Genomic DNA, 24,737 nt, shown 5'->3' with positions numbered 1-24,737 from the left:
GCAGACAGTTCAGCTCACAGTGCACAAACCACACTTTCATATTATCACATTACACAGTTGACAAGTTGAGAGAAAGAAAGAAAGAAAGAAAGTCGAGCAAAGACACCCGCGCTTGACATACACAGCCATGTCTGTGATGGTGTGGATCATCATGTATAAAGGGGGTAGTTGTCACTTTCTCTGCGGCTTACGGCCATACCACCCTGAGCACGCCCGATCTCGTCCGATCTCGGAAGCTAAGCAGGGTCGGGCCTGGTTAGTACTTGGATGGGAGACCGCCTGGGAATACCAGGTGCTGTAAGCTTTTTCACTTTTCTGTGCAAACAACAGAGGACGCTGCTGCTTCAGTAAACAGCACTGACTGTGCCACTGCTCAACTGTCAATCACTGTGCAGACAGTTCAGCTCACAGTGCACAAACCACACTTTCATATTATCACATTACACAGTTGACAAGTTGAGAGAAAGAAAGAAAGAAAGAAAGTCGAGCAAAGACACCCGCGCTTGACATACACAGCCATGTCTGTGATGGTGTGGATCATCATGTATAAAGGGGGTAGTTGTCACTTGCTCTGCGGCTTACGGCCATACCACCCTGAGCACGCCCGATCTCGGAAGCTAAGCAGGGTCGGGCCTGGTTAGTACTTGGATGGGAGACCGCCTGGGAATACCAGGTGCTGTAAGCTTTTTCACTTTTCTGTGCAAACAACAGAGGACGCTGCTGCTTCAGTAAACAGCACTGACTGTGCCACTGCTCAACTGTCAATCACTGTGCAGACAGTTCAGCTCACAGTGCACAAACCACACTTTCATATTATCACATTACACAGTTGACAAGTTGAGAGAAAGAAAGAAAGTAAGAAAGTCGAGCAAAGACACCCGCGCTTGACATACACAGCCATGTCTGTGATGGTGTGGATCATCATGTATAAAGGGGGTAGTTGTCACTTGCTCTGCGGCTTACGGCCATACCACCCTGAGCACGCCCGATCTTGTCCGATCTCGGAAGCTAAGCAGGGTCGGGCCTGGTTAGTACTTGGGTGGAAGACTGCCTGGGAATACCAGGTGCTGTAAGCTTTTTCACTTTTCTGTGCAAACAACAGAGGACGCTGCTGCTTCAGTAAACAGCACTGACTGTGCCACTGCTCAACTGTCAATCACTGTGCAGACAGTTCAGCTCACAGTGCACAAACCACACTTTCATATTATCACATTACACAGTTGACAAGTTGAGAGAAAGAAAGAAAGAAAGAAAGTCAAGCAAAGACACCCGCGCTTGACATACACAGCCATGTCTGTGATGGTGTGGATCATCATGTATAAAGGGGGTAGTTGTCACTTGCTCTGCGGCTTACGGCCATACCACCCTGAGCACGCCCGATCTCGTCAGATCTCGGAAGCTAAGCAGGGTCGGGCCTGGTTAGTACTTGGATGGGAGACCGCCTGGGAATACCAGGTGCTGTAAGCTTTTTCACTTTTCTGTGCAAACAACAGAGGACGCTGCTGCTTCAGTAAACAGCACTGACTGTGCCACTGCTCAACTGTCAATCACTGTGCAGACAGTTCAGCTCACAGTGCACAAACCACACTTTCATATTATCACATTACACAGTTGACAAGTTGAGAGAAAGAAAGAAAGAAAGAAAGTCGAGCAAAGACACCCGCGCTTGACATACACAGCCATGTCTGTGATGGTGTGGATCATCATGTATAAAGGGGGTAGTTGTCACTTGCTCTGCGGCTTACGGCCATACCACCCTGAGCACGCCCGATCTCGTCCGATCTCGGAAGCTAAGCAGGGTCGGGCCTGGTTAGTACTTGGATGGGAGACCGCCTGGGAATACCAGGTGCTGTAAGCTTTTTCACTTTTCTGTGCAAACAACAGAGGACGCTGCTGCTTCAGTAAACAGCACTGACTGTGCCACTGCTCAACTGTCAATCACTGTGCAGACAGTTCAGCTCACAGTGCACAAACCACACTTTCATATTATCACATTACACAGTTGACAAGTTGAGAGAAAGAAAGAAAGTAAGAAAGTCGAGCAAAGACACCCGCGCTTGACATACACAGCCATGTCTGTGATGGTGTGGATCATCATGTATAAAGGGGGTAGTTGTCACTTGCTCTGCGGCTTACGGCCATACCACCCTGAGCACGCCCGATCTCGTCCGATCTCGGAAGCTAAGCAGGGTCGGGCCTGGTTAGTACTTGGGTGGAAGACCGCCTGGGAATACCAGGTGCTGTAAGCTTTTTCACTTTTCTGTGCAAACAACAGAGGACGCTGCTGCTTCAGTAAACAGCACTGACTGTGCCACTGCTCAACTGTCAATCACTGTGCAGACAGTTCAGCTCACAGTGCACAAACCACACTTTCATATTATCACATTACACAGTTGACAAGTTGAGAGAAAGAAAGAAAGAAAGAAAGTCGAGCAAAGACACCCGCGCTTGACATACACAGCCATGTCTGTGATGGTGTGGATCATCATGTATAAAGGGGGTAGTTGTCACTTGCTCTGCGGCTTACGGCCATACCACCCTGAGCACGCCCGATCTCGTCAGATCTCGGAAGCTAAGCAGGGTCGGGCCTGGTTAGTACTTGGATGGGAGACCGCCTGGGAATACCAGGTGCTGTAAGCTTTTTCACTTTTCTGTGCAAACAACAGAGGACGCTGCTGCTTCAGTAAACAGCACTGACTGTGCCACTGCTCAACTGTCAATCACTGTGCAGACAGTTCAGCTCACAGTGCACAAACCACACTTTCATATTATCACATTACACAGTTGACAAGTTGAGAGAAAGAAAGAAAGTAAGAAAGTCGAGCAAAGACACCCGCGCTTGACATACACAGCCATGTCTGTGATGGTGTGGATCATCATGTATAAAGGGGGTAGTTGTCACTTGCTCTGCGGCTTACGGCCATACCACCCTGAGCACGCCCGATCTCGTCCGATCTCGGAAGCTAAGCAGGGTCGGGCCTGGTTAGTACTTGGGTGGAAGACCGCCTGGGAATACCAGGTGCTGTAAGCTTTTTCACTTTTCTGTGCAAACAACAGAGGACGCTGCTGCTTCAGTAAACAGCACTGACTGTGCCACTGCTCAACTGTCAATCACTGTGCAGACAGTTCAGCTCACAGTGCACAAACCACACTTTCATATTATCACATTACACAGTTGACAAGTTGACAAGTTGAGAGAAAGAAAGAAAGAAAGAAAGTCAAGCAAAGACACCCGCGCTTGACATACACAGCCATGTCTGTGATGGTGTGGATCATCATGTATAAAGGGGGTAGTTGTCACTTGCTCTGCGGCTTACGGCCATACCACCCTGAGCACGCCCGATCTCGTCCGATCTCGGAAGCTAAGCAGGGTCGGGCCTGGTTAGTACTTGGATGGGAGACCGCCTGGGAATACCAGGTGCTGTAAGCTTTTTCACTTTTCTGTGCAAACAACAGAGGACGCTGCTGCTTCAGTAAACAGCACTGACTGTGCCACTGCTCAACTGTCAATCACTGTGCAGACAGTTCAGCTCACAGTGCACAAACCACACTTTCATATTATCACATTACACAGTTGACAAGTTGAGAGAAAGAAAGAAAGAAAGAAAGTCAAGCAAAGACACCCGCGCTTGACATACACAGCCATGTCTGTGATGGTGTGGATCATCATGTATAAAGGGGGTAGTTGTCACTTGCTCTGCGGCTTACGGCCATACCACCCTGAGCACGCCCGATCTCGTCAGATCTCGGAAGCTAAGCAGGGTCGGGCCTGGTTAGTACTTGGATGGGAGACCGCCTGGGAATACCAGGTGCTGTAAGCTTTTTCACTTTTCTGTGCAAACAACAGAGGACGCTGCTGCTTCAGTAAACAGCACTGACTGTGCCACTGCTCAACTGTCAATCACTGTGCAGACAGTTCAGCTCACAGTGCACAAACCACACTTTCATATTATCACATTACACAGTTGACAAGTTGACAAGTTGAGAGAAAGAAAGAAAGAAAGAAAGTCAAGCAAAGACACCCGCGCTTGACATACACAGCCATGTCTGTGATGGTGTGGATCATCATGTATAAAGGGGGTAGTTGTCACTTGCTCTGCGGCTTACGGCCATACCACCCTGAGCACGCCCGATCTCGTCCGATCTAGGAAGCTAAGCAGGGTCGGGCCTGGTTAGTACTTGGATGGGAGACCGCCTGGGAATACCAGGTGCTGTAAGCTTTTTCACTTTTCTGTGCAAACAACAGAGGACGCTGCTGCTTCAGTAAACAGCACTGACTGTGCCACTGCTCAACTGTCAATCACTGTGCAGACAGTTCAGCTCACAGTGCACAAACCACACTTTCATATTATCACATTACACAGTTGACAAGTTGAGAGAAAGAAAGAAAGTAAGAAAGTCGAGCAAAGACACCCGCGCTTGACATACACAGCCATGTCTGTGATGGTGTGGATCATCATGTATAAAGGGGGTAGTTGTCACTTGCTCTGCGGCTTACGGCCATACCACCCTGAGCACGCCCGATCTTGTCCGATCTCGGAAGCTAAGCAGGGTCGGGCCTGGTTAGTACTTGGGTGGAAGACTGCCTGGGAATACCAGGTGCTGTAAGCTTTTTCACTTTTCTGTGCAAACAACAGAGGACGCTGCTGCTTCAGTAAACAGCACTGACTGTGCCACTGCTCAACTGTCAATCACTGTGCAGACAGTTCAGCTCACAGTGCACAAACCACACTTTCATATTATCACATTACACAGTTGACAAGTTGACAAGTTGAGAGAAAGAAAGAAAGAAAGAAAGTCAAGCAAAGACACCCGCGCTTGACATACACAGCCATGTCTGTGATGGTGTGGATCATCATGTATAAAGGGGGTAGTTGTCACTTGCTCTGCGGCTTACGGCCATACCACCCTGAGCACGCCCGATCTCGTCCGATCTCGGAAGCTAAGCAGGGTCGGGCCTGGTTAGTACTTGGATGGGAGACCGCCTGGGAATACCAGGTGCTGTAAGCTTTTTCACTTTTCTGTGCAAACAACAGAGGACGCTGCTGCTTCAGTAAACAGCACTGACTGTGCCACTGCTCAACTGTCAATCACTGTGCAGACAGTTCAGCTCACAGTGCACAAACCACACTTTCATATTATCACATTACACAGTTGACAAGTTGAGAGAAAGAAAGAAAGAAAGAAAGTCAAGCAAAGACACCCGCGCTTGACATACACAGCCATGTCTGTGATGGTGTGGATCATCATGTATAAAGGGGGTAGTTGTCACTTGCTCTGCGGCTTACGGCCATACCACCCTGAGCACGCCCGATCTCGTCCGATCTCGGAAGCTAAGCAGGGTCGGGCCTGGTTAGTACTTGGATGGGAGACCGCCTGGGAATACCAGGTGCTGTAAGCTTTTTCACTTTTCTGTGCAAACAACAGAGGACGCTGCTGCTTCAGTAAACAGCACTGACTGTGCCACTGCTCAACTGTCAATCACTGTGCAGACAGTTCAGCTCACAGTGCACAAACCACACTTTCATATTATCACATTACACAGTTGACAAGTTGAGAGAAAGAAAGAAAGAAAGAAAGTCAAGCAAAGACACCCGCGCTTGACATACACAGCCATGTCTGTGATGGTGTGGATCATCATGTATAAAGGGGGTAGTTGTCACTTGCTCTGCGGCTTACGGCCATACCACCCTGAGCACGCCCGATCTCGTCAGATCTCGGAAGCTAAGCAGGGTCGGGCCTGGTTAGTACTTGGATGGGAGACCGCCTGGGAATACCAGGTGCTGTAAGCTTTTTCACTTTTCTGTGCAAACAACAGAGGACGCTGCTGCTTCAGTAAACAGCACTGACTGTGCCACTGCTCAACTGTCAATCACTGTGCAGACAGTTCAGCTCACAGTGCACAAACCACACTTTCATATTATCACATTACACAGTTGACAAGTTGAGAGAAAGAAAGAAAGAAAGAAAGTCGAGCAAAGACACCCGCGCTTGACATACACAGCCATGTCTGTGATGGTGTGGATCATCATGTATAAAGGGGGTAGTTGTCACTTGCTCTGCGGCTTACGGCCATACCACCCTGAGCACGCCCGATCTCGTCAGATCTCGGAAGCTAAGCAGGGTCGGGCCTGGTTAGTACTTGGATGGGAGACCGCCTGGGAATACCAGGTGCTGTAAGCTTTTTCACTTTTCTGTGCAAACAACAGAGGACGCTGCTGCTTCAGTAAACAGCACTGACTGTGCCACTGCTCAACTGTCAATCACTGTGCAGACAGTTCAGCTCACAGTGCACAAACCACACTTTCATATTATCACATTACACAGTTGACAAGTTGAGAGAAAGAAAGAAAGTAAGAAAGTCGAGCAAAGACACCCGCGCTTGACATACACAGCCATGTCTGTGATGGTGTGGATCATCATGTATAAAGGGGGTAGTTGTCACTTGCTCTGCGGCTTACGGCCATACCACCCTGAGCACGCCCGATCTCGTCCGATCTCGGAAGCTAAGCAGGGTCGGGCCTGGTTAGTACTTGGGTGGAAGACCGCCTGGGAATACCAGGTGCTGTAAGCTTTTTCACTTTTCTGTGCAAACAACAGAGGACGCTGCTGCTTCAGTAAACAGCACTGACTGTGCCACTGCTCAACTGTCAATCACTGTGCAGACAGTTCAGCTCACAGTGCACAAACCACACTTTCATATTATCACATTACACAGTTGACAAGTTGACAAGTTGAGAGAAAGAAAGAAAGAAAGAAAGTCAAGCAAAGACACCCGCGCTTGACATACACAGCCATGTCTGTGATGGTGTGGATCATCATGTATAAAGGGGGTAGTTGTCACTTGCTCTGCGGCTTACGGCCATACCACCCTGAGCACGCCCGATCTCGTCCGATCTCGGAAGCTAAGCAGGGTCGGGCCTGGTTAGTACTTGGATGGGAGACCGCCTGGGAATACCAGGTGCTGTAAGCTTTTTCACTTTTCTGTGCAAACAACAGAGGACGCTGCTGCTTCAGTAAACAGCACTGACTGTGCCACTGCTCAACTGTCAATCACTGTGCAGACAGTTCAGCTCACAGTGCACAAACCACACTTTCATATTATCACATTACACAGTTGACAAGTTGAGAGAAAGAAAGAAAGAAAGAAAGTCAAGCAAAGACACCCGCGCTTGACATACACAGCCATGTCTGTGATGGTGTGGATCATCATGTATAAAGGGGGTAGTTGTCACTTGCTCTGCGGCTTACGGCCATACCACCCTGAGCACGCCCGATCTCGTCAGATCTCGGAAGCTAAGCAGGGTCGGGCCTGGTTAGTACTTGGATGGGAGACCGCCTGGGAATACCAGGTGCTGTAAGCTTTTTCACTTTTCTGTGCAAACAACAGAGGATGCTGCTGCTTCAGTAAACAGCACTGACTGTGCCACTGCTCAACTGTCAATCACTGTGCAGACAGTTCAGCTCACAGTGCACAAACCACACTTTCATATTATCACATTACACAGTTGACAAGTTGACAAGTTGAGAGAAAGAAAGAAAGAAAGAAAGTCAAGCAAAGACACCCGCGCTTGACATACACAGCCATGTCTGTGATGGTGTGGATCATCATGTATAAAGGGGGTAGTTGTCACTTGCTCTGCGGCTTACGGCCATACCACCCTGAGCACGCCCGATCTCGTCCGATCTCGGAAGCTAAGCAGGGTCGGGCCTGGTTAGTACTTGGATGGGAGACCGCCTGGGAATACCAGGTGCTGTAAGCTTTTTCACTTTTCTGTGCAAACAACAGAGGACGCTGCTGCTTCAGTAAACAGCACTGACTGTGCCACTGCTCAACTGTCAATCACTGTGCAGACAGTTCAGCTCACAGTGCACAAACCACACTTTCATATTATCACATTACACAGTTGACAAGTTGAGAGAAAGAAAGAAAGAAAGAAAGTCGAGCAAAGACACCCGCGCTTGACATACACAGCCATGTCTGTGATGGTGTGGATCATCATGTATAAAGGGGGTAGTTGTCACTTTCTCTGCGGCTTACGGCCATACCACCCTGAGCACGCCCGATCTCGTCCGATCTCGGAAGCTAAGCAGGGTCGGGCCTGGTTAGTACTTGGATGGGAGACCGCCTGGGAATACCAGGTGCTGTAAGCTTTTTCACTTTTCTGTGCAAACAACAGAGGACGCTGCTGCTTCAGTAAACAGCACTGACTGTGCCACTGCTCAACTGTCAATCACTGTGCAGACAGTTCAGCTCACAGTGCACAAACCACACTTTCATATTATCACATTACACAGTTGACAAGTTGAGAGAAAGAAAGAAAGAAAGAAAGTCGAGCAAAGACACCCGCGCTTGACATACACAGCCATGTCTGTGATGGTGTGGATCATCATGTATAAAGGGGGTAGTTGTCACTTGCTCTGCGGCTTACGGCCATACCACCCTGAGCACGCCCGATCTCGTCAGATCTCGGAAGCTAAGCAGGGTCGGGCCTGGTTAGTACTTGGATGGGAGACCGCCTGGGAATACCAGGTGCTGTAAGCTTTTTCACTTTTCTGTGCAAACAACAGAGGACGCTGCTGCTTCAGTAAACAGCACTGACTGTGCCACTGCTCAACTGTCAATCACTGTGCAGACAGTTCAGCTCACAGTGCACAAACCACACTTTCATATTATCACATTACACAGTTGACAAGTTGAGAGAAAGAAAGAAAGTAAGAAAGTCGAGCAAAGACACCCGCGCTTGACATACACAGCCATGTCTGTGATGGTGTGGATCATCATGTATAAAGGGGGTAGTTGTCACTTGCTCTGCGGCTTACGGCCATACCACCCTGAGCACGCCCGATCTCGTCCGATCTCGGAAGCTAAGCAGGGTCGGGCCTGGTTAGTACTTGGGTGGAAGACCGCCTGGGAATACCAGGTGCTGTAAGCTTTTTCACTTTTCTGTGCAAACAACAGAGGACGCTGCTGCTTCAGTAAACAGCACTGACTGTGCCACTGCTCAACTGTCAATCACTGTGCAGACAGTTCAGCTCACAGTGCACAAACCACACTTTCATATTATCACATTACACAGTTGACAAGTTGACAAGTTGAGAGAAAGAAAGAAAGAAAGAAAGTCAAGCAAAGACACCCGCGCTTGACATACACAGCCATGTCTGTGATGGTGTGGATCATCATGTATAAAGGGGGTAGTTGTCACTTGCTCTGCGGCTTACGGCCATACCACCCTGAGCACGCCCGATCTCGTCCGATCTCGGAAGCTAAGCAGGGTCGGGCCTGGTTAGTACTTGGATGGGAGACCGCCTGGGAATACCAGGTGCTGTAAGCTTTTTCACTTTTCTGTGCAAACAACAGAGGACGCTGCTGCTTCAGTAAACAGCACTGACTGTGCCACTGCTCAACTGTCAATCACTGTGCAGACAGTTCAGCTCACAGTGCACAAACCACACTTTCATATTATCACATTACACAGTTGACAAGTTGAGAGAAAGAAAGAAAGAAAGAAAGTCAAGCAAAGACACCCGCGCTTGACATACACAGCCATGTCTGTGATGGTGTGGATCATCATGTATAAAGGGGGTAGTTGTCACTTGCTCTGCGGCTTACGGCCATACCACCCTGAGCACGCCCGATCTCGTCAGATCTCGGAAGCTAAGCAGGGTCGGGCCTGGTTAGTACTTGGATGGGAGACCGCCTGGGAATACCAGGTGCTGTAAGCTTTTTCACTTTTCTGTGCAAACAACAGAGGACGCTGCTGCTTCAGTAAACAGCACTGACTGTGCCACTGCTCAACTGTCAATCACTGTGCAGACAGTTCAGCTCACAGTGCACAAACCACACTTTCATATTATCACATTACACAGTTGACAAGTTGAGAGAAAGAAAGAAAGAAAGAAAGTCGAGCAAAGACACCCGCGCTTGACATACACAGCCATGTCTGTGATGGTGTGGATCATCATGTATAAAGGGGGTAGTTGTCACTTGCTCTGCGGCTTACGGCCATACCACCCTGAGCACGCCCGATCTCGTCCGATCTCGGAAGCTAAGCAGGGTCGGGCCTGGTTAGTACTTGGATGGGAGACCGCCTGGGAATACCAGGTGCTGTAAGCTTTTTCACTTTTCTGTGCAAACAACAGAGGACGCTGCTGCTTCAGTAAACAGCACTGACTGTGCCACTGCTCAACTGTCAATCACTGTGCAGACAGTTCAGCTCACAGTGCACAAACCACACTTTCATATTATCACATTACACAGTTGACAAGTTGAGAGAAAGAAAGAAAGTAAGAAAGTCGAGCAAAGACACCCGCGCTTGACATACACAGCCATGTCTGTGATGGTGTGGATCATCATGTATAAAGGGGGTAGTTGTCACTTGCTCTGCGGCTTACGGCCATACCACCCTGAGCACGCCCGATCTCGTCCGATCTCGGAAGCTAAGCAGGGTCGGGCCTGGTTAGTACTTGGGTGGAAGACCGCCTGGGAATACCAGGTGCTGTAAGCTTTTTCACTTTTCTGTGCAAACAACAGAGGACGCTGCTGCTTCAGTAAACAGCACTGACTGTGCCACTGCTCAACTGTCAATCACTGTGCAGACAGTTCAGCTCACAGTGCACAAACCACACTTTCATATTATCACATTACACAGTTGACAAGTTGAGAGAAAGAAAGAAAGAAAGAAAGTCGAGCAAAGACACCCGCGCTTGACATACACAGCCATGTCTGTGATGGTGTGGATCATCATGTATAAAGGGGGTAGTTGTCACTTGCTCTGCGGCTTACGGCCATACCACCCTGAGCACGCCCGATCTCGTCAGATCTCGGAAGTTAAGCAGGGTCGGGCCTGGTTAGTACTTGGATGGGAGACCGCCTGGGAATACCAGGTGCTGTAAGCTTTTTCACTTTTCTGTGCAAACAACAGAGGACGCTGCTGCTTCAGTAAACAGCACTGACTGTGCCACTGCTCAACTGTCAATCACTGTGCAGACAGTTCAGCTCACAGTGCACAAACCACACTTTCATATTATCACATTACACAGTTGACAAGTTGAGAGAAAGAAAGAAAGAAAGAAAGTCGAGCAAAGACACCCGCGCTTGACATACACAGCCATGTCTGTGATGGTGTGGATCATCATGTATAAAGGGGGTAGTTGTCACTTACTCTGCGGCTTACGGCCATACCACCCTGAGCACGCCCGATCTCGTCCGATCTCGGAAGCTAAGCAGGGTCGGGCCTGGTTAGTACTTGGATGGGAGACCGCCTGGGAATACCAGGTGCTGTAAGCTTTTTCACTTTTCTGTGCAAACAACAGAGGACGCTGCTGCTTCAGTAAACAGCACTGACTGTGCCACTGCTCAACTGTCAATCACTGTGCAGACAGTTCAGCTCACAGTGCACAAACCACACTTTCATATTATCACATTACACAGTTGACAAGTTGACAAGTTGAGAGAAAGAAAGAAAGAAAGAAAGTCGAGCAAAGACACCCGCGCTTGACATACACAGCCATGTCTGTGATGGTGTGGATCATCATGTATAAAGGGGGTAGTTGTCACTTGCTCTGCGGCTTACGGCCATACCACCCTGAGCACGCCCGATCTCGTCCGATCTCGGAAGCTAAGCAGGGTCGGGCCTGGTTAGTACTTGGATGGGAGACCGCCTGGGAATACCAGGTGCTGTAAGCTTTTTCACTTTTCTGTGCAAACAACAGAGGACGCTGCTGCTTCAGTAAACAGCACTGACTGTGCCACTGCTCAACTGTCAATCACTGTGCAGACAGTTCAGCTCACAGTGCACAAACCACACTTTCATATTATCACATTACACAGTTGACAAGTTGAGAGAAAGAAAGAAAGAAAGAAAGTCGAGCAAAGACACCCGCGCTTGACATACACAGCCATGTCTGTGATGGTGTGGATCATCATGTATAAAGGGGGTAGTTGTCACTTGCTCTGCGGCTTACGGCCATACCACCCTGAGCACGCCCGATCTCGTCAGATCTCGGAAGCTAAGCAGGGTCGGGCCTGGTTAGTACTTGGATGGGAGACCGCCTGGGAATACCAGGTGCTGTAAGCTTTTTCACTTTTCTGTGCAAACAACAGAGGACGCTGCTGCTTCAGTAAACAGCACTGACTGTGCCACTGCTCAACTGTCAATCACTGTGCAGACAGTTCAGCTCACAGTGCACAAACCACACTTTCATATTATCACATTACACAGTTGACAAGTTGAGAGAAAGAAAGAAAGAAAGAAAGTCGAGCAAAGACACCCGCGCTTGACATACACAGCCATGTCTGTGATGGTGTGGATCATCATGTATAAAGGGGGTAGTTGTCACTTGCTCTGCGGCTTACGGCCATACCACCCTGAGCACGCCCGATCTCGTCCGATCTCGGAAGCTAAGCAGGGTCGGGCCTGGTTAGTACTTGGATGGGAGACCGCCTGGGAATACCAGGTGCTGTAAGCTTTTTCACTTTTCTGTGCAAACAACAGAGGACGCTGCTGCTTCAGTAAACAGCACTGACTGTGCCACTGCTCAACTGTCAATCACTGTGCAGACAGTTCAGCTCACAGTGCACAAACCACACTTTCATATTATCACATTACACAGTTGACAAGTTGACAAGTTGAGAGAAATAAAGAAAGAAAGAAAGTCGAGCAAAGACACCCGCGCTTGACATACGCAGCCATGTCTGTGATGGTGTGGATCATCATGTATAAAGGGGGTAGTTGTCACTTGCTCTGCGGCTTACGGCCATACCACCCTGAGCACGCCCGATCTCGTCCGATCTCGGAAGCTAAGCAGGGTCGGGCCTGGTTAGTACTTGGATGGGAGACCGCCTGGGAATACCAGGTGCTGTAAGCTTTTTCACTTTTCTGTGCAAACAACAGAGGACGCTGCTGCTTCAGTAAACAGCACTGACTGTGCCACTGCTCAACTGTCAATCACTGTGCAGACAGTTCAGCTCACAGTGCACAAACCACACTTTCATATTATCACATTACACAGTTGACAAGTTGAGAGAAAGAAAGAAAGAAAGAAAGTCGAGCAAAGACACCCGCGCTTGACATACACAGCCATGTCTGTGATGGTGTGGATCATCATGTATAAAGGGGGTAGTTGTCACTTGCTCTGCGGCTTACGGCCATACCACCCTGAGCACGCCTGATCTCGTCTGATCTCGGAAGCTAAGCAGGGTCGGGCCTGGTTAGTACTTGGATGGGAGACCGCCTGGGAATACCAGGTGCTGTAAGCTTTTTCACTTTTCTGTGCAAACAACAGAGGACGCTGCTGCTTCAGTAAACAGCACTGACTGTGCCACTGCTCAACTGTCAATCACTGTGCAGACAGTTCAGCTCACAGTGCACAAACCACACTTTCATATTATCACATTACACAGTTGACAAGTTGAGAGAAAGAAAGAAAGAAAGAAAGTCAAGCAAAGACACCCGCGCTTGACATACACAGCCATGTCTGTGATGGTGTGGATCATCATGTATAAAGGGGGTAGTTGTCACTTTCTCTGCGGCTTACGGCCATACCACCCTGAGCACGCCCGATCTCGTCCGATCTCGGAAGCTAAGCAGGGTCGGGCCTGGTTAGTACTTGGATGGGAGACCGCCTGGGAATACCAGGTGCTGTAAGCTTTTTCACTTTTCTGTGCAAACAACAGAGGACGCTGCTGCTTCAGTAAACAGCACTGACTGTGCCACTGCTCAACTGTCAATCACTGTGCAGACAGTTCAGCTCACAGTGCACAAACCACACTTTCATATTATCACATTACACAGTTGACAAGTTGAGAGAAAGAAAGAAAGAAAGAAAGTCGAGCAAAGACACCCGCGCTTGACATACACAGCCATGTCTGTGATGGTGTGGATCATCATGTATAAAGGGGGTAGTTGTCACTTGCTCTGCGGCTTACGGCCATACCACCCTGAGCACGCCCGATCTCGTCCGATCTCGGAAGCTAAGCAGGGTCGGGCCTGGTTAGTACTTGGATGGGAGACCGCCTGGGAATACCAGGTGCTGTAAGCTTTTTCACTTTTCTGTGCAAACAACAGAGGACGCTGCTGCTTCAGTAAACAGCACTGACTGTGCCACTGCTCAACTGTCAATCACTGTGCAGACAGTTCAGCTCACAGTGCACAAACCACACTTTCATATTATCACATTACACAGTTGACAAGTTGACAAGTTGAGAGAAATAAAGAAAGAAAGAAAGTCGAGCAAAGACACCCGCGCTTGACATACGCAGCCATGTCTGTGATGGTGTGGATCATCATGTATAAAGGGGGTAGTTGTCACTTGCTCTGCGGCTTACGGCCATACCACCCTGAGCACGCCCGATCTCGGAAGCTAAGCAGGGTCGGGCCTGGTTAGTACTTGGATGGGAGACCGCCTGGGAATACCAGGTGCTGTAAGCTTTTTCACTTTTCTGTGCAAACAACAGAGGACGCTGCTGCTTCAGTAAACAGCACTGACTGTGCCACTGCTCAACTGTCAATCACTGTGCAGACAGTTCAGCTCACAGTGCACAAACCACACTTTCATATTATCACATTACACAGTTGACAAGTTGAGAGAAAGAAAGAAAGAAAGAAAGTCGAGCAAAGACACCCGCGCTTGACATACACAGCCATGTCTGTGATGGTGTGGATCATCATGTATAAAGGGGGTAGTTGTCACTTTCTCTGCGGCTTACGGCCATACCACCCTGAGCACGCCCGATCTCGTCCGATCTTGGAAGCTAAGCAGGGTCGGGCCTGGTTAGTACTTGGATGGGAGACCGCCTGGGAATACCAGGTGCTGTAAGCTTTTTCACTTTTCTGTGCAAACAACAGAGGACGCTGCTGCTTCAGTAAACAGCACTGACTGTGCCACTGCTCAACTGTCAATCACTGTGCAGACAGTTCAGCTCACAGTGCACAAACCACACTTTCATATTATCACATTACACAGTTGACAAGTTGAGAGAAAGAAAGAAAGAAAGAAAGTCGAGCAAAGACACCCGCGCTTGACATACACAGCCATGTCTGTGATGGTGTGGATCATCATGTATAAAGGGGGTAGTTGTCACTTTCTCTGCGGCTTACGGCCATACCACCCTGAGCACGCCCGATCTCGTCCGATCTCGGAAGCTAAGCAGGGTCGGGCCTGGTTAGTACTTGGATGGGAGACCGCCTGGGAATACCAGGTGCTGTAAGCTTTTTCACTTTTCTGTGCAAACAACAGAGGACGCTGCTGCTTCAGTAAACAGCACTGACTGTGCCACTGCTCAACTGTCAATCACTGTGCAGACAGTTCAGCTCACAGTGCACAAACCACACTTTCATATTATCACATTACACAGTTGACAAGTTGACAAGTTGAGAGAAAGAAAGAAAGAAAGAAAGTCAAGCAAAGACACCCGCGCTTGACATACACAGCCATGTCTGTGATGGTGTGGATCATCATGTATAAAGGGGGTAGTTGTCACTTTCTCTGCGGCTTACGGCCATACCACCCTGAGCACGCCCGATCTCGTCCGATCTCGGAAGCTAAGCAGGGTCGGGCCTGGTTAGTACTTGGATGGGAGACCGCCTGGGAATACCAGGTGCTGTAAGCTTTTTCACTTTTCTGTGCAAACAACAGAGGACGCTGCTGCTTCAGTAAACAGCACTGACTGTGCCACTGCTCAACTGTCAATCACTGTGCAGACAGTTCAGCTCACAGTGCACAAACCACACTTTCATATTATCACATTACACAGTTGACAAGTTGACAAGTTGAGAGAAATAAAGAAAGAAAGAAAGTCGAGCAAAGACACCCGCGCTTGACATACGCAGCCATGTCTGTGATGGTGTGGATCATCATGTATAAAGGGGGTAGTTGTCACTTGCTCTGCGGCTTACGGCCATACCACCCTGAGCACGCCCGATCTCGGAAGCTAAGCAGGGTCGGGCCTGGTTAGTACTTGGATGGGAGACCGCCTGGGAATACCAGGTGCTGTAAGCTTTTTCACTTTTCTGTGCAAACAACAGAGGACGCTGCTGCTTCAGTAAACAGCACTGACTGTGCCACTGCTCAACTGTCAATCACTGTGCAGACAGTTCAGCTCACAGTGCACAAACCACACTTTCATATTATCACATTACACAGTTGACAAGTTGAGAGAAAGAAAGAAAGAAAGAAAGTCGAGCAAAGACACCCGCGCTTGACATACACAGCCATGTCTGTGATGGTGTGGATCATCATGTATAAAGGGGGTAGTTGTCACTTTCTCTGCGGCTTACGGCCATACCACCCTGAGCACGCCCGATCTCGTCCGATCTCGGAAGCTAAGCAGGGTCGGGCCTGGTTAGTACTTGGATGGGAGACCGCCTGGGAATACCAGGTGCTGTAAGCTTTTTCACTTTTCTGTGCAAACAACAGAGGACGCTGCTGCTTCAGTAAACAGCACTGACTGTGCCACTGCTCAACTGTCAATCACTGTGCAGACAGTTCAGCTCACAGTGCACAAACCACACTTTCATATTATCACATTACACAGTTGACAAGTTGACAAGTTGAGAGAAAGAAAGAAAGAAAGAAAGTCAAGCAAAGACACCCGCGCTTGACATACACAGCCATGTCTGTGATGGTGTGGATCATCATGTATAAAGGGGGTAGTTGTCACTTGCTCTGCGGCTTACGGCCATACCACCCTGAGCACGCCCGATCTCGTCCGATCTCGGAAGCTAAGCAGGGTCGGGCCTGGTTAGTACTTGGATGGGAGACCGCCTGGGAATACCAGGTGCTGTAAGCTTTTTCACTTTTCTGTGCAAACAACAGAGGACGCTGCTGCTTCAGTAAACAGCACTGACTGTGCCACTGCTCAACTGTCAATCACTGTGCAGACAGTTCAGCTCACAGTGCACAAACCACACTTTCATATTATCACATTACACAGTTGACAAGTTGAGAGAAAGAAAGAAAGAAAGAAAGTCGAGCAAAGACACCCGCGCTTGACATACACAGCCATGTCTGTGATGGTGTGGATCATCATGTATAAAGGGGGTAGTTGTCACTTTCTCTGCGGCTTACGGCCATACCACCCTGAGCACGCCCGATCTCGTCCGATCTCGGAAGCTAAGCAGGGTCGGGCCTGGTTAGTACTTGGATGGGAGACCGCCTGGGAATACCAGGTGCTGTAAGCTTTTTCACTTTTCTGTGCAAACAACAGAGGACGCTGCTGCTTCAGTAAACAGCACTGACTGTGCCACTGCTCAACTGTCAATCACTGTGCAGACAGTTCAGCTCACAGTGCACAAACCACACTTTCATATTATCACATTACACAGTTGACAAGTTGAGAGAAAGAAAGAAAGAAAGAAAGTCGAGCAAAGACACCCGCGCTTGACATACACAGCCATGTCTGTGATGGTGTGGATCATCATGTATAAAGGGGGTAGTTGTCACTTGCTCTGCGGCTTACGGCCATACCACCCTGAGCACGCCCGATCTCGGAAGCTAAGCAGGGTCGGGCCTGGTTAGTACTTGGATGGGAGACCGCCTGGGAATACCAGGTGCTGTAAGCTTTTTCACTTTTCTGTGCAAACAACAGAGGACGCTGCTGCTTCAGTAAACAGCACTGACTGTGCCACTGCTCAACTGTCAATCACTGTGCAGACAGTTCAGCTCACAGTGCACAAACCACACTTTCATATTATCACATTACACAGTTGACAAGTTGAGAGAAAGAAAGAAAGTAAGAAAGTCGAGCAAAGACACCCGCGCTTGACATACACAGCCATGTCTGTGATGGTGTGGATCATCATGTATAAAGGGGGTAGTTGTCACTTGCTCTGCGGCTTACGGCCATACCACCCTGAGCACGCCCGATCTTGTCCGATCTCGGAAGCTAAGCAGGGTCGGGCCTGGTTAGTACTTGGGTGGAAGACTGCCTGGGAATACCAGGTGCTGTAAGCTTTTTCACTTTTCTGTGCAAACAACAGAGGACGCTGCTGCTTCAGTAAACAGCACTGACTGTGCCACTGCTCAACTGTCAATCACTGTGCAGACAGTTCAGCTCACAGTGCACAAACCACACTTTCATATTATCACATTACACAGTTGACAAGTTGACAAGTTGAGAGAAAGAAAGAAAGAAAGAAAGTCAAGCAAAGACACCCGCGCTTGACATACACAGCCATGTCTGTGATGGTGTGGATCATCATGTATAAAGGGGGTAGTTGTCACTTGCTCTGCGGCTTACGGCCATACCACCCTGAGCACGCCCGATCTCGTCCGATCTCGGAAGCTAAGCAGGGTCGGGCCTGGTTAGTACTTGGATGGGAGACCGCCTGGGAATACCAGGTGCTGTAAGCTTTTTCACTTTTCTGTGCAAACAACAGAGGACGCTGCTGCTTCAGTAAACAGCACTGACTGTGCCACTGCTCAACTGTCAATCACTGTGCAGACAGTTCAGCTCACAGTGCACAAACCACACTTTCATATTATCACATTACACAGTTGACAAGTTGAGAGAAAGAAAGAAAGAAAGAAAGTCAAGCAAAGACACCCGCGCTTGACATACACAGCCATGTCTGTGATGGTGTGGATCATCATGTATAAAGGGGGTAGTTGTCACTTGCTCTGCGGCTTACGGCCATACCACCCTGAGCACGCCCGATCTCGTCCGATCTCGGAAGCTAAGCAGGGTCGGGCCTGGTTAGTACTTGGATGGGAGACCGCCTGGGAATACCAGGTGCTGTAAGCTTTTTCACTTTTCTGTGCAAACAACAGAGGACGCTGCTGCTTCAGTAAACAGCACTGACTGTGCCACTGCTCAACTGTCAATCACTGTGCAGACAGTTCAGCTCACAGTGCACAAACCACACTTTCATATTATCACATTACACAGTTGACAAGTTGAGAGAAAGAAAGAAAGAAAGAAAGTCAAGCAAAGACACCCGCGCTTGACATACACAGCCATGTCTGTGATGGTGTGGATCATCATGTATAAAGGGGGTAGTTGTCACTTGCTCTGCGGCTTACGGCCATACCACCCTGAGCACGCCCGATCTCGTCAGATCTCGGAAGCTAAGCAGGGTCGGGCCTGGTTAGTACTTGGATGGGAGACCGCCTGGGAATACCAGGTGCTGTAAGCTTTTTCACTTTTCTGTGCAAACAACAGAGGACGCTGCTGCTTCAGTAAACAGCACTGACTGTGCCACTGCTCAACTGTCAATCACTGTGCAGACAGTTCAGCTCACAGTGCACAAACCACACTTTCATATTATCACATTACACAGTTGACAAGTTGAGAGAAAGAAAGAAAGAAAGAAAGTCGAGCAAAGACACCCGCGCTTGACATACACAGCCATGTCTGTGATGGTGTGGATCATCATGTATAAAGGGGGTAGTTGTCACTTGCTCTGCGGCTTACGGCCATACCACCCTGAGCACGCCCGATCTCGTCCGATCTCGGAAGCTAAGCAGGGTCGGGCCTGGTTAGTACTTGGATGGGAGACCGCCTGGGAATACCAGGTGCTGTAAGCTTTTTCACTTTTCTGTGCAAACAACAGAGGACGCTGCTGCTTCAGTAAACAGCACTGACTGTGCCACTGCTCAACTGTCAATCACTGTGCAGACAGTTCAGCTCACAGTGCACAAACCACACTTTCATATTATCACATTACACAGTTGACAAGTTGAGAGAAAGAAAGAAAGTAAGAAAGTCGAGCAAAGACACCCGCGCTTGACATACACAGCCATGTCTGTGATGGTGTGGATCATCATGTATAAAGGGGGTAGTTGTCACTTGCTCTGCGGCTTACGGCCATACCACCCTGAGCACGCCCGATCTCGTCCGATCTCGGAAGCTAAGCAGGGTCGGGCCTGGTTAGTACTTGGGTGGAAGACCGCCTGGGAATACCAGGTGCTGTAAGCTTTTTCACTTTTCTGTGCAAACAACAGAGGACGCTGCTGCTTCAGTAAACAGCACTGACTGTGCCACTGCTCAACTGTCAATCACTGTGCAGACAGTTCAGCTCACAGTGCACAAACCACACTTTCATATTATCACATTACACAGTTGACAAGTTGAGAGAAAGAAAGAAAGAAAGAAAGTCGAGCAAAGACACCCGCGCTTGACATACACAGCCATGTCTGTGATGGTGTGGATCATCATGTATAAAGGGGGTAGTTGTCACTTGCTCTGCGGCTTACGGCCATACCACCCTGAGCACGCCTGATCTCGTCAGATCTCGGAAGCTAAGCAGGGTCGGGCCTGGTTAGTACTTGGATGGGAGACCGCCTGGGAATACCAGGTGCTGTAAGCTTTTTCACTTTTCTGTGCAAACAACAGAGGACGCTGCTGCTTCAGTAAACAGCACTGACTGTGCCACTGCTCAACTGTCAATCACTGTGCAGACAGTTCAGCTCACAGTGCACAAACCACACTTTCATATTATCACATTACACAGTTGACAAGTTGAGAGAAAGAAAGAAAGTAAGAAAGTCGAGCAAAGACACCCGCGCTTGACATACACAGCCATGTCTGTGATGGTGTGGATCATCATGTATAAAGGGGGTAGTTGTCACTTGCTCTGCGGCTTACGGCCATACCACCCTGAGCACGCCCGATCTCGTCCGATCTCGGAAGCTAAGCAGGGTCGGGCCTGGTTAGTACTTGGGTGGAAGACCGCCTGGGAATACCAGGTGCTGTAAGCTTTTTCACTTTTCTGTGCAAACAACAGAGGACGCTGCTGCTTCAGTAAACAGCACTGACTGTGCCACTGCTCAACTGTCAATCACTGTGCAGACAGTTCAGCTCACAGTGCACAAACCACACTTTCATATTATCACATTACACAGTTGACAAGTTGACAAGTTGAGAGAAAGAAAGAAAGAAAGAAAGTCAAGCAAAGACACCCGCGCTTGACATACACAGCCATGTCTGTGATGGTGTGGATCATCATGTATAAAGGGGGTAGTTGTCACTTGCTCTGCGGCTTACGGCCATACCACCCTGAGCACGCCCGATCTCGTCCGATCTCGGAAGCTAAGCAGGGTCGGGCCTGGTTAGTACTTGGATGGGAGACCGCCTGGGAATACCAGGTGCTGTAAGCTTTTTCACTTTTCTGTGCAAACAACAGAGGACGCTGCTGCTTCAGTAAACAGCACTGACTGTGCCACTGCTCAACTGTCAATCACTGTGCAGACAGTTCAGCTCACAGTGCACAAACCACACTTTCATATTATCACATTACACAGTTGACAAGTTGAGAGAAAGAAAGAAAGAAAGAAAGTCAAGCAAAGACACCCGCGCTTGACATACACAGCCATGTCTGTGATGGTGTGGATCATCATGTATAAAGGGGGTAGTTGTCACTTGCTCTGCGGCTTACGGCCATACCACCCTGAGCACGCCCGATCTCGTCAGATCTCGGAAGCTAAGCAGGGTCGGGCCTGGTTAGTACTTGGATGGGAGACCGCCTGGGAATACCAGGTGCTGTAAGCTTTTTCACTTTTCTGTGCAAACAACAGAGGACGCTGCTGCTTCAGTAAACAGCACTGACTGTGCCACTGCTCAACTGTCAATCACTGTGCAGACAGTTCAGCTCACAGTGCACAAACCACACTTTCATATTATCACATTACACAGTTGACAAGTTGACAAGTTGAGAGAAAGAAAGAAAGAAAGAAAGTCAAGCAAAGACACCCGCGCTTGACATACACAGCCATGTCTGTGATGGTGTGGATCATCATGTATAAAGGGGGTAGTTGTCACTTGCTCTGCGGCTTACGGCCATACCACCCTGAGCACGCCCGATCTCGGAAGCTAAGCAGGGTCGGGCCTGGTTAGTACTTGGATGGGAGACCGCCTGGGAATACCAGGTGCTGTAAGCTTTTTCACTTTTCTGTGCAAACAACAGAGGACGCTGCTGCTTCAGTAAACAGCACTGACTGTGCCACTGCTCAACTGTCAATCACTGTGCAGACAGTTCAGCTCACAGTGCACAAACCACACTTTCATATTATCACATTACACAGTTGACAAGTTGAGAGAAAGAAAGAAAGTAAGAAAGTCGAGCAAAGACACCCGCGCTTGACATACACAGCCATGTCTGTGATGGTGTGGATCATCATGTATAAAGGGGGTAGTTGTCACTTGCTCTGCGGCTTACGGCCATACCACCCTGAGCACGCCCGATCTTGTCCGATCTCGGAAGCTAAGCAGGGTCGGGCCTGGTTAGTACTTGGGTGGAAGACTGCCTGGGAATACCAGGTGCTGTAAGCTTTTTCACTTTTCTGTGCAAACAACAGAGGACGCTGCTGCTTCAGTAAACAGCACTGACTGTGCCACTGCTCAACTGTCAATCACTGTGCAGACAGTTCAGCTCACAGTGCACAAACCACACTTTCATATTATCACATTACACAGTTGACAAGTTGACAAGTTGAGAGAAAGAAAGAAAGAAAGAAAGTCAAGCAAAGACACCCGCGCTTGACATACACAGCCATGTCTGTGATGGTGTGGATCATCATGTATAAAGGGGGTAGTTGTCACTTGCTCTGCGGCTTACGGCCATACCACCCTGAGCACGCCCGATCTCGTCCGATCTCGGAAGCTAAGCAGGGTCGGGCCTGGTTAGTACTTGGATGGGAGACCGCCTGGGAATACCAGGTGCTGTAAGCTTTTTCACTTTTCTGTGCAAACAACAGAGGACGCTGCTGCTTCAGTAAACAGCACTGACTGTGCCACTGCTCAACTGTCAATCACTGTGCAGACAGTTCAGCTCACAGTGCACAAACCACACTTTCATATTATCACATTACACAGTTGACAAGTTGAGAGAAAGAAAGAAAGAAAGAAAGTCAAGCAAAGACACCCGCGCTTGACATACACAGCCATGTCTGTGATGGTGTGGATCATCATGTATAAAGGGGGTAGTTGTCACTTGCTCTGTGGCTTACGGCCATACCACCCTGAGCACGCCCGATCTCGTCCGATCTCGGAAGCTAAGCAGGGTCGGGCCTGGTTAGTACTTGGATGGGAGACCGCCTGGGAATACCAGGTGCTGTAAGCTTTTTCACTTTTCTGTGCAAACAACAGAGGACGCTGCTGCTTCAGTAAACAGCACTGACTGTGCCACTGCTCAACTGTCAATCACTGTGCAGACAGTTCAGCTCACAGTGCACAAACCACACTTTCATATTATCACATTACACAGTTGACAAGTTGAGAGAAAGAAAGAAAGTAAGAAAGTCGAGCAAAGACACCCGCGCTTGACATACACAGCCATGTCTGTGATGGTGTGGATCATCATGTATAAAGGGGGTAGTTGTCACTTGCTCTGCGGCTTACGGCCATACCACCCTGAGCACGCCCGATCTTGTCCGATCTCGGAAGCTAAGCAGGGTCGGGCCTGGTTAGTACTTGGGTGGAAGACTGCCTGGGAATACCAGGTGCTGTAAGCTTTTTCACTTTTCTGTGCAAACAACAGAGGACGCTGCTGCTTCAGTAAACAGCACTGACTGTGCCACTGCTCAACTGTCAATCACTGTGCAGACAGTTCAGCTCACAGTGCACAAACCACACTTTCATATTATCACATTACACAGTTGACAAGTTGACAAGTTGAGAGAAAGAAAGAAAGAAAGAAAGTCAAGCAAAGACACCCGCGCTTGACATACACAGCCATGTCTGTGATGGTGTGGATCATCATGTATAAAGGGGGTAGTTGTCACTTGCTCTGCGGCTTACGGCCATACCACCCTGAGCACGCCCGATCTCGTCCGATCTCGGAAGCTAAGCAGGGTCGGGCCTGGTTAGTACTTGGATGGGAGACCGCCTGGGAATACCAGGTGCTGTAAGCTTTTTCACTTTTCTGTGCAAACAACAGAGGACGCTGCTGCTTCAGTAAACAGCACTGACTGTGCCACTGCTCAACTGTCAATCACTGTGCAGACAGTTCAGCTCACAGTGCACAAACCACACTTTCATATTATCACATTACACAGTTGACAAGTTGAGAGAAAGAAAGAAAGAAAGAAAGTCAAGCAAAGACACCCGCGCTTGACATACACAGCCATGTCTGTGATGGTGTGGATCATCATGTATAAAGGGGGTAGTTGTCACTTGCTCTGCGGCTTACGGCCATACCACCCTGAGCACGCCCGATCTCGTCCGATCTCGGAAGCTAAGCAGGGTCGGGCCTGGTTAGTACTTGGATGGGAGACCGCCTGGGAATACCAGGTGCTGTAAGCTTTTTCACTTTTCTGTGCAAACAACAGAGGACGCTGCTGCTTCAGTAAACAGCACTGACTGTGCCACTGCTCAACTGTCAATCACTGTGCAGACAGTTCAGCTCACAGTGCACAAACCACACTTTCATATTATCACATTACACAGTTGACAAGTTGAGAGAAAGAAAGAAAGAAAGAAAGTCAAGCAAAGACACCCGCGCTTGACATACACAGCCATGTCTGTGATGGTGTGGATCATCATGTATAAAGGGGGTAGTTGTCACTTGCTCTGCGGCTTACGGCCATACCACCCTGAGCACGCCCGATCTCGTCAGATCTCGGAAGCTAAGCAGGGTCGGGCCTGGTTAGTACTTGGATGGGAGACCGCCTGGGAATACCAGGTGCTGTAAGCTTTTTCACTTTTCTGTGCAAACAACAGAGGACGCTGCTGCTTCAGTAAACAGCACTGACTGTGCCACTGCTCAACTGTCAATCACTGTGCAGACAGTTCAGCTCAC

The 24,737-nt window shown here is 49.0% G+C and overlaps 58 non-coding genes and 5 pseudogenes across 58 annotated transcripts; all 63 read left to right on the top strand.

Moving 5' to 3' along the window:
• Window positions 1–185: 185 nt before the first annotated feature.
• LOC139616613 (5S ribosomal RNA) lies at window positions 186–304 on the top strand. Its single transcript, XR_011688273.1, has one exon. It is a non-coding gene; the product is annotated as a 5S ribosomal RNA (ribosomal RNA).
• A 272-nt stretch (window positions 305–576) lies between these two features.
• Window positions 577–685, top strand: LOC139616159 (5S ribosomal RNA; annotated as a pseudogene).
• A 272-nt stretch (window positions 686–957) lies between these two features.
• On the top strand, window positions 958–1,076 carry LOC139616096 (5S ribosomal RNA). Its single transcript, XR_011687955.1, has one exon. It is a non-coding gene; the product is annotated as a 5S ribosomal RNA (ribosomal RNA).
• Window positions 1,077–1,348: 272 nt separating this feature from the next.
• Window positions 1,349–1,467, top strand: LOC139615659 (5S ribosomal RNA). Its single transcript, XR_011687537.1, has one exon. It is a non-coding gene; the product is annotated as a 5S ribosomal RNA (ribosomal RNA).
• A 272-nt stretch (window positions 1,468–1,739) lies between these two features.
• LOC139616612 (5S ribosomal RNA) lies at window positions 1,740–1,858 on the top strand. The gene has a single exon (XR_011688272.1). It is a non-coding gene; the product is annotated as a 5S ribosomal RNA (ribosomal RNA).
• Window positions 1,859–2,130: 272 nt separating this feature from the next.
• LOC139615880 (5S ribosomal RNA) lies at window positions 2,131–2,249 on the top strand. The gene has a single exon (XR_011687745.1). It is a non-coding gene; the product is annotated as a 5S ribosomal RNA (ribosomal RNA).
• Window positions 2,250–2,521: 272 nt separating this feature from the next.
• LOC139615658 (5S ribosomal RNA) lies at window positions 2,522–2,640 on the top strand. Its single transcript, XR_011687536.1, has one exon. It is a non-coding gene; the product is annotated as a 5S ribosomal RNA (ribosomal RNA).
• A 272-nt stretch (window positions 2,641–2,912) lies between these two features.
• LOC139615879 (5S ribosomal RNA) lies at window positions 2,913–3,031 on the top strand. Its single transcript, XR_011687744.1, has one exon. It is a non-coding gene; the product is annotated as a 5S ribosomal RNA (ribosomal RNA).
• A 280-nt stretch (window positions 3,032–3,311) lies between these two features.
• LOC139616611 (5S ribosomal RNA) lies at window positions 3,312–3,430 on the top strand. The gene has a single exon (XR_011688271.1). It is a non-coding gene; the product is annotated as a 5S ribosomal RNA (ribosomal RNA).
• Window positions 3,431–3,702: 272 nt separating this feature from the next.
• LOC139615657 (5S ribosomal RNA) lies at window positions 3,703–3,821 on the top strand. Its single transcript, XR_011687535.1, has one exon. It is a non-coding gene; the product is annotated as a 5S ribosomal RNA (ribosomal RNA).
• Window positions 3,822–4,101: 280 nt separating this feature from the next.
• LOC139616023 (5S ribosomal RNA) lies at window positions 4,102–4,220 on the top strand. The gene has a single exon (XR_011687886.1). It is a non-coding gene; the product is annotated as a 5S ribosomal RNA (ribosomal RNA).
• Window positions 4,221–4,492: 272 nt separating this feature from the next.
• LOC139616095 (5S ribosomal RNA) lies at window positions 4,493–4,611 on the top strand. Its single transcript, XR_011687954.1, has one exon. It is a non-coding gene; the product is annotated as a 5S ribosomal RNA (ribosomal RNA).
• Window positions 4,612–4,891: 280 nt separating this feature from the next.
• Window positions 4,892–5,010, top strand: LOC139616610 (5S ribosomal RNA). The gene has a single exon (XR_011688270.1). It is a non-coding gene; the product is annotated as a 5S ribosomal RNA (ribosomal RNA).
• Window positions 5,011–5,282: 272 nt separating this feature from the next.
• Window positions 5,283–5,401, top strand: LOC139616609 (5S ribosomal RNA). Its single transcript, XR_011688269.1, has one exon. It is a non-coding gene; the product is annotated as a 5S ribosomal RNA (ribosomal RNA).
• Window positions 5,402–5,673: 272 nt separating this feature from the next.
• Window positions 5,674–5,792, top strand: LOC139615656 (5S ribosomal RNA). The gene has a single exon (XR_011687534.1). It is a non-coding gene; the product is annotated as a 5S ribosomal RNA (ribosomal RNA).
• Window positions 5,793–6,064: 272 nt separating this feature from the next.
• Window positions 6,065–6,183, top strand: LOC139615655 (5S ribosomal RNA). Its single transcript, XR_011687533.1, has one exon. It is a non-coding gene; the product is annotated as a 5S ribosomal RNA (ribosomal RNA).
• Window positions 6,184–6,455: 272 nt separating this feature from the next.
• LOC139615878 (5S ribosomal RNA) lies at window positions 6,456–6,574 on the top strand. Its single transcript, XR_011687743.1, has one exon. It is a non-coding gene; the product is annotated as a 5S ribosomal RNA (ribosomal RNA).
• A 280-nt stretch (window positions 6,575–6,854) lies between these two features.
• LOC139616608 (5S ribosomal RNA) lies at window positions 6,855–6,973 on the top strand. Its single transcript, XR_011688268.1, has one exon. It is a non-coding gene; the product is annotated as a 5S ribosomal RNA (ribosomal RNA).
• Window positions 6,974–7,245: 272 nt separating this feature from the next.
• LOC139615654 (5S ribosomal RNA) lies at window positions 7,246–7,364 on the top strand. The gene has a single exon (XR_011687531.1). It is a non-coding gene; the product is annotated as a 5S ribosomal RNA (ribosomal RNA).
• A 280-nt stretch (window positions 7,365–7,644) lies between these two features.
• Window positions 7,645–7,763, top strand: LOC139616605 (5S ribosomal RNA). The gene has a single exon (XR_011688266.1). It is a non-coding gene; the product is annotated as a 5S ribosomal RNA (ribosomal RNA).
• Window positions 7,764–8,035: 272 nt separating this feature from the next.
• LOC139616604 (5S ribosomal RNA) lies at window positions 8,036–8,154 on the top strand. The gene has a single exon (XR_011688265.1). It is a non-coding gene; the product is annotated as a 5S ribosomal RNA (ribosomal RNA).
• Window positions 8,155–8,426: 272 nt separating this feature from the next.
• On the top strand, window positions 8,427–8,545 carry LOC139615653 (5S ribosomal RNA). The gene has a single exon (XR_011687530.1). It is a non-coding gene; the product is annotated as a 5S ribosomal RNA (ribosomal RNA).
• Window positions 8,546–8,817: 272 nt separating this feature from the next.
• Window positions 8,818–8,936, top strand: LOC139615876 (5S ribosomal RNA). Its single transcript, XR_011687742.1, has one exon. It is a non-coding gene; the product is annotated as a 5S ribosomal RNA (ribosomal RNA).
• Window positions 8,937–9,216: 280 nt separating this feature from the next.
• LOC139616603 (5S ribosomal RNA) lies at window positions 9,217–9,335 on the top strand. Its single transcript, XR_011688264.1, has one exon. It is a non-coding gene; the product is annotated as a 5S ribosomal RNA (ribosomal RNA).
• A 272-nt stretch (window positions 9,336–9,607) lies between these two features.
• On the top strand, window positions 9,608–9,726 carry LOC139615652 (5S ribosomal RNA). The gene has a single exon (XR_011687529.1). It is a non-coding gene; the product is annotated as a 5S ribosomal RNA (ribosomal RNA).
• Window positions 9,727–9,998: 272 nt separating this feature from the next.
• On the top strand, window positions 9,999–10,117 carry LOC139616602 (5S ribosomal RNA). Its single transcript, XR_011688263.1, has one exon. It is a non-coding gene; the product is annotated as a 5S ribosomal RNA (ribosomal RNA).
• Window positions 10,118–10,389: 272 nt separating this feature from the next.
• LOC139615875 (5S ribosomal RNA) lies at window positions 10,390–10,508 on the top strand. Its single transcript, XR_011687741.1, has one exon. It is a non-coding gene; the product is annotated as a 5S ribosomal RNA (ribosomal RNA).
• Window positions 10,509–10,780: 272 nt separating this feature from the next.
• LOC139615796 (5S ribosomal RNA) lies at window positions 10,781–10,899 on the top strand. The gene has a single exon (XR_011687666.1). It is a non-coding gene; the product is annotated as a 5S ribosomal RNA (ribosomal RNA).
• A 272-nt stretch (window positions 10,900–11,171) lies between these two features.
• On the top strand, window positions 11,172–11,290 carry LOC139616601 (5S ribosomal RNA). Its single transcript, XR_011688262.1, has one exon. It is a non-coding gene; the product is annotated as a 5S ribosomal RNA (ribosomal RNA).
• Window positions 11,291–11,570: 280 nt separating this feature from the next.
• LOC139616600 (5S ribosomal RNA) lies at window positions 11,571–11,689 on the top strand. Its single transcript, XR_011688261.1, has one exon. It is a non-coding gene; the product is annotated as a 5S ribosomal RNA (ribosomal RNA).
• Window positions 11,690–11,961: 272 nt separating this feature from the next.
• LOC139615651 (5S ribosomal RNA) lies at window positions 11,962–12,080 on the top strand. Its single transcript, XR_011687528.1, has one exon. It is a non-coding gene; the product is annotated as a 5S ribosomal RNA (ribosomal RNA).
• A 272-nt stretch (window positions 12,081–12,352) lies between these two features.
• Window positions 12,353–12,471, top strand: LOC139616599 (5S ribosomal RNA). The gene has a single exon (XR_011688260.1). It is a non-coding gene; the product is annotated as a 5S ribosomal RNA (ribosomal RNA).
• A 280-nt stretch (window positions 12,472–12,751) lies between these two features.
• Window positions 12,752–12,870, top strand: LOC139616598 (5S ribosomal RNA). Its single transcript, XR_011688259.1, has one exon. It is a non-coding gene; the product is annotated as a 5S ribosomal RNA (ribosomal RNA).
• A 272-nt stretch (window positions 12,871–13,142) lies between these two features.
• On the top strand, window positions 13,143–13,261 carry LOC139615846 (5S ribosomal RNA). Its single transcript, XR_011687713.1, has one exon. It is a non-coding gene; the product is annotated as a 5S ribosomal RNA (ribosomal RNA).
• A 272-nt stretch (window positions 13,262–13,533) lies between these two features.
• Window positions 13,534–13,652, top strand: LOC139616597 (5S ribosomal RNA). The gene has a single exon (XR_011688258.1). It is a non-coding gene; the product is annotated as a 5S ribosomal RNA (ribosomal RNA).
• Window positions 13,653–13,924: 272 nt separating this feature from the next.
• Window positions 13,925–14,043, top strand: LOC139616596 (5S ribosomal RNA). The gene has a single exon (XR_011688257.1). It is a non-coding gene; the product is annotated as a 5S ribosomal RNA (ribosomal RNA).
• Window positions 14,044–14,323: 280 nt separating this feature from the next.
• LOC139616158 (5S ribosomal RNA) lies at window positions 14,324–14,432 on the top strand (annotated as a pseudogene).
• A 272-nt stretch (window positions 14,433–14,704) lies between these two features.
• On the top strand, window positions 14,705–14,823 carry LOC139615855 (5S ribosomal RNA). The gene has a single exon (XR_011687721.1). It is a non-coding gene; the product is annotated as a 5S ribosomal RNA (ribosomal RNA).
• A 272-nt stretch (window positions 14,824–15,095) lies between these two features.
• LOC139616594 (5S ribosomal RNA) lies at window positions 15,096–15,214 on the top strand. Its single transcript, XR_011688255.1, has one exon. It is a non-coding gene; the product is annotated as a 5S ribosomal RNA (ribosomal RNA).
• A 280-nt stretch (window positions 15,215–15,494) lies between these two features.
• Window positions 15,495–15,613, top strand: LOC139616593 (5S ribosomal RNA). Its single transcript, XR_011688254.1, has one exon. It is a non-coding gene; the product is annotated as a 5S ribosomal RNA (ribosomal RNA).
• A 280-nt stretch (window positions 15,614–15,893) lies between these two features.
• LOC139616157 (5S ribosomal RNA) lies at window positions 15,894–16,002 on the top strand (annotated as a pseudogene).
• A 272-nt stretch (window positions 16,003–16,274) lies between these two features.
• On the top strand, window positions 16,275–16,393 carry LOC139616592 (5S ribosomal RNA). Its single transcript, XR_011688253.1, has one exon. It is a non-coding gene; the product is annotated as a 5S ribosomal RNA (ribosomal RNA).
• A 280-nt stretch (window positions 16,394–16,673) lies between these two features.
• LOC139616590 (5S ribosomal RNA) lies at window positions 16,674–16,792 on the top strand. The gene has a single exon (XR_011688252.1). It is a non-coding gene; the product is annotated as a 5S ribosomal RNA (ribosomal RNA).
• A 272-nt stretch (window positions 16,793–17,064) lies between these two features.
• LOC139616589 (5S ribosomal RNA) lies at window positions 17,065–17,183 on the top strand. The gene has a single exon (XR_011688251.1). It is a non-coding gene; the product is annotated as a 5S ribosomal RNA (ribosomal RNA).
• A 272-nt stretch (window positions 17,184–17,455) lies between these two features.
• Window positions 17,456–17,564, top strand: LOC139616156 (5S ribosomal RNA; annotated as a pseudogene).
• Window positions 17,565–17,836: 272 nt separating this feature from the next.
• On the top strand, window positions 17,837–17,955 carry LOC139616094 (5S ribosomal RNA). Its single transcript, XR_011687953.1, has one exon. It is a non-coding gene; the product is annotated as a 5S ribosomal RNA (ribosomal RNA).
• Window positions 17,956–18,235: 280 nt separating this feature from the next.
• On the top strand, window positions 18,236–18,354 carry LOC139616588 (5S ribosomal RNA). The gene has a single exon (XR_011688250.1). It is a non-coding gene; the product is annotated as a 5S ribosomal RNA (ribosomal RNA).
• Window positions 18,355–18,626: 272 nt separating this feature from the next.
• LOC139616587 (5S ribosomal RNA) lies at window positions 18,627–18,745 on the top strand. Its single transcript, XR_011688249.1, has one exon. It is a non-coding gene; the product is annotated as a 5S ribosomal RNA (ribosomal RNA).
• A 272-nt stretch (window positions 18,746–19,017) lies between these two features.
• On the top strand, window positions 19,018–19,136 carry LOC139615650 (5S ribosomal RNA). Its single transcript, XR_011687527.1, has one exon. It is a non-coding gene; the product is annotated as a 5S ribosomal RNA (ribosomal RNA).
• Window positions 19,137–19,408: 272 nt separating this feature from the next.
• Window positions 19,409–19,527, top strand: LOC139616586 (5S ribosomal RNA). The gene has a single exon (XR_011688248.1). It is a non-coding gene; the product is annotated as a 5S ribosomal RNA (ribosomal RNA).
• Window positions 19,528–19,799: 272 nt separating this feature from the next.
• On the top strand, window positions 19,800–19,918 carry LOC139615874 (5S ribosomal RNA). Its single transcript, XR_011687740.1, has one exon. It is a non-coding gene; the product is annotated as a 5S ribosomal RNA (ribosomal RNA).
• Window positions 19,919–20,190: 272 nt separating this feature from the next.
• LOC139615834 (5S ribosomal RNA) lies at window positions 20,191–20,309 on the top strand. Its single transcript, XR_011687701.1, has one exon. It is a non-coding gene; the product is annotated as a 5S ribosomal RNA (ribosomal RNA).
• A 272-nt stretch (window positions 20,310–20,581) lies between these two features.
• Window positions 20,582–20,700, top strand: LOC139615873 (5S ribosomal RNA). Its single transcript, XR_011687739.1, has one exon. It is a non-coding gene; the product is annotated as a 5S ribosomal RNA (ribosomal RNA).
• A 280-nt stretch (window positions 20,701–20,980) lies between these two features.
• LOC139616585 (5S ribosomal RNA) lies at window positions 20,981–21,099 on the top strand. Its single transcript, XR_011688247.1, has one exon. It is a non-coding gene; the product is annotated as a 5S ribosomal RNA (ribosomal RNA).
• Window positions 21,100–21,371: 272 nt separating this feature from the next.
• LOC139615648 (5S ribosomal RNA) lies at window positions 21,372–21,490 on the top strand. Its single transcript, XR_011687525.1, has one exon. It is a non-coding gene; the product is annotated as a 5S ribosomal RNA (ribosomal RNA).
• A 280-nt stretch (window positions 21,491–21,770) lies between these two features.
• LOC139616155 (5S ribosomal RNA) lies at window positions 21,771–21,879 on the top strand (annotated as a pseudogene).
• Window positions 21,880–22,151: 272 nt separating this feature from the next.
• LOC139616092 (5S ribosomal RNA) lies at window positions 22,152–22,270 on the top strand. The gene has a single exon (XR_011687951.1). It is a non-coding gene; the product is annotated as a 5S ribosomal RNA (ribosomal RNA).
• Window positions 22,271–22,550: 280 nt separating this feature from the next.
• LOC139616584 (5S ribosomal RNA) lies at window positions 22,551–22,669 on the top strand. Its single transcript, XR_011688246.1, has one exon. It is a non-coding gene; the product is annotated as a 5S ribosomal RNA (ribosomal RNA).
• A 272-nt stretch (window positions 22,670–22,941) lies between these two features.
• On the top strand, window positions 22,942–23,060 carry LOC139616582 (5S ribosomal RNA). The gene has a single exon (XR_011688244.1). It is a non-coding gene; the product is annotated as a 5S ribosomal RNA (ribosomal RNA).
• A 272-nt stretch (window positions 23,061–23,332) lies between these two features.
• On the top strand, window positions 23,333–23,451 carry LOC139616091 (5S ribosomal RNA). Its single transcript, XR_011687950.1, has one exon. It is a non-coding gene; the product is annotated as a 5S ribosomal RNA (ribosomal RNA).
• Window positions 23,452–23,731: 280 nt separating this feature from the next.
• On the top strand, window positions 23,732–23,850 carry LOC139616581 (5S ribosomal RNA). The gene has a single exon (XR_011688243.1). It is a non-coding gene; the product is annotated as a 5S ribosomal RNA (ribosomal RNA).
• Window positions 23,851–24,122: 272 nt separating this feature from the next.
• Window positions 24,123–24,241, top strand: LOC139616580 (5S ribosomal RNA). Its single transcript, XR_011688242.1, has one exon. It is a non-coding gene; the product is annotated as a 5S ribosomal RNA (ribosomal RNA).
• Window positions 24,242–24,513: 272 nt separating this feature from the next.
• Window positions 24,514–24,632, top strand: LOC139615647 (5S ribosomal RNA). Its single transcript, XR_011687524.1, has one exon. It is a non-coding gene; the product is annotated as a 5S ribosomal RNA (ribosomal RNA).
• The last annotated feature ends 105 nt before the right edge of the window (window positions 24,633–24,737 follow it).

This window comes from Trachinotus anak, unplaced genomic scaffold (genome assembly GCF_046630095.1).
Source record: "Trachinotus anak isolate AG129_WGS33_773 ecotype Australia unplaced genomic scaffold, CSIRO_AGI_Tana_v1 ptg000056l, whole genome shotgun sequence".
Classification (NCBI taxonomy): domain Eukaryota; kingdom Metazoa; phylum Chordata; class Actinopteri; order Carangiformes; family Carangidae; genus Trachinotus; species Trachinotus anak.
The sequence above is the reverse complement of the archived record's forward strand: the minus strand, read 5'-3'. Positions and strand labels throughout refer to the sequence as shown.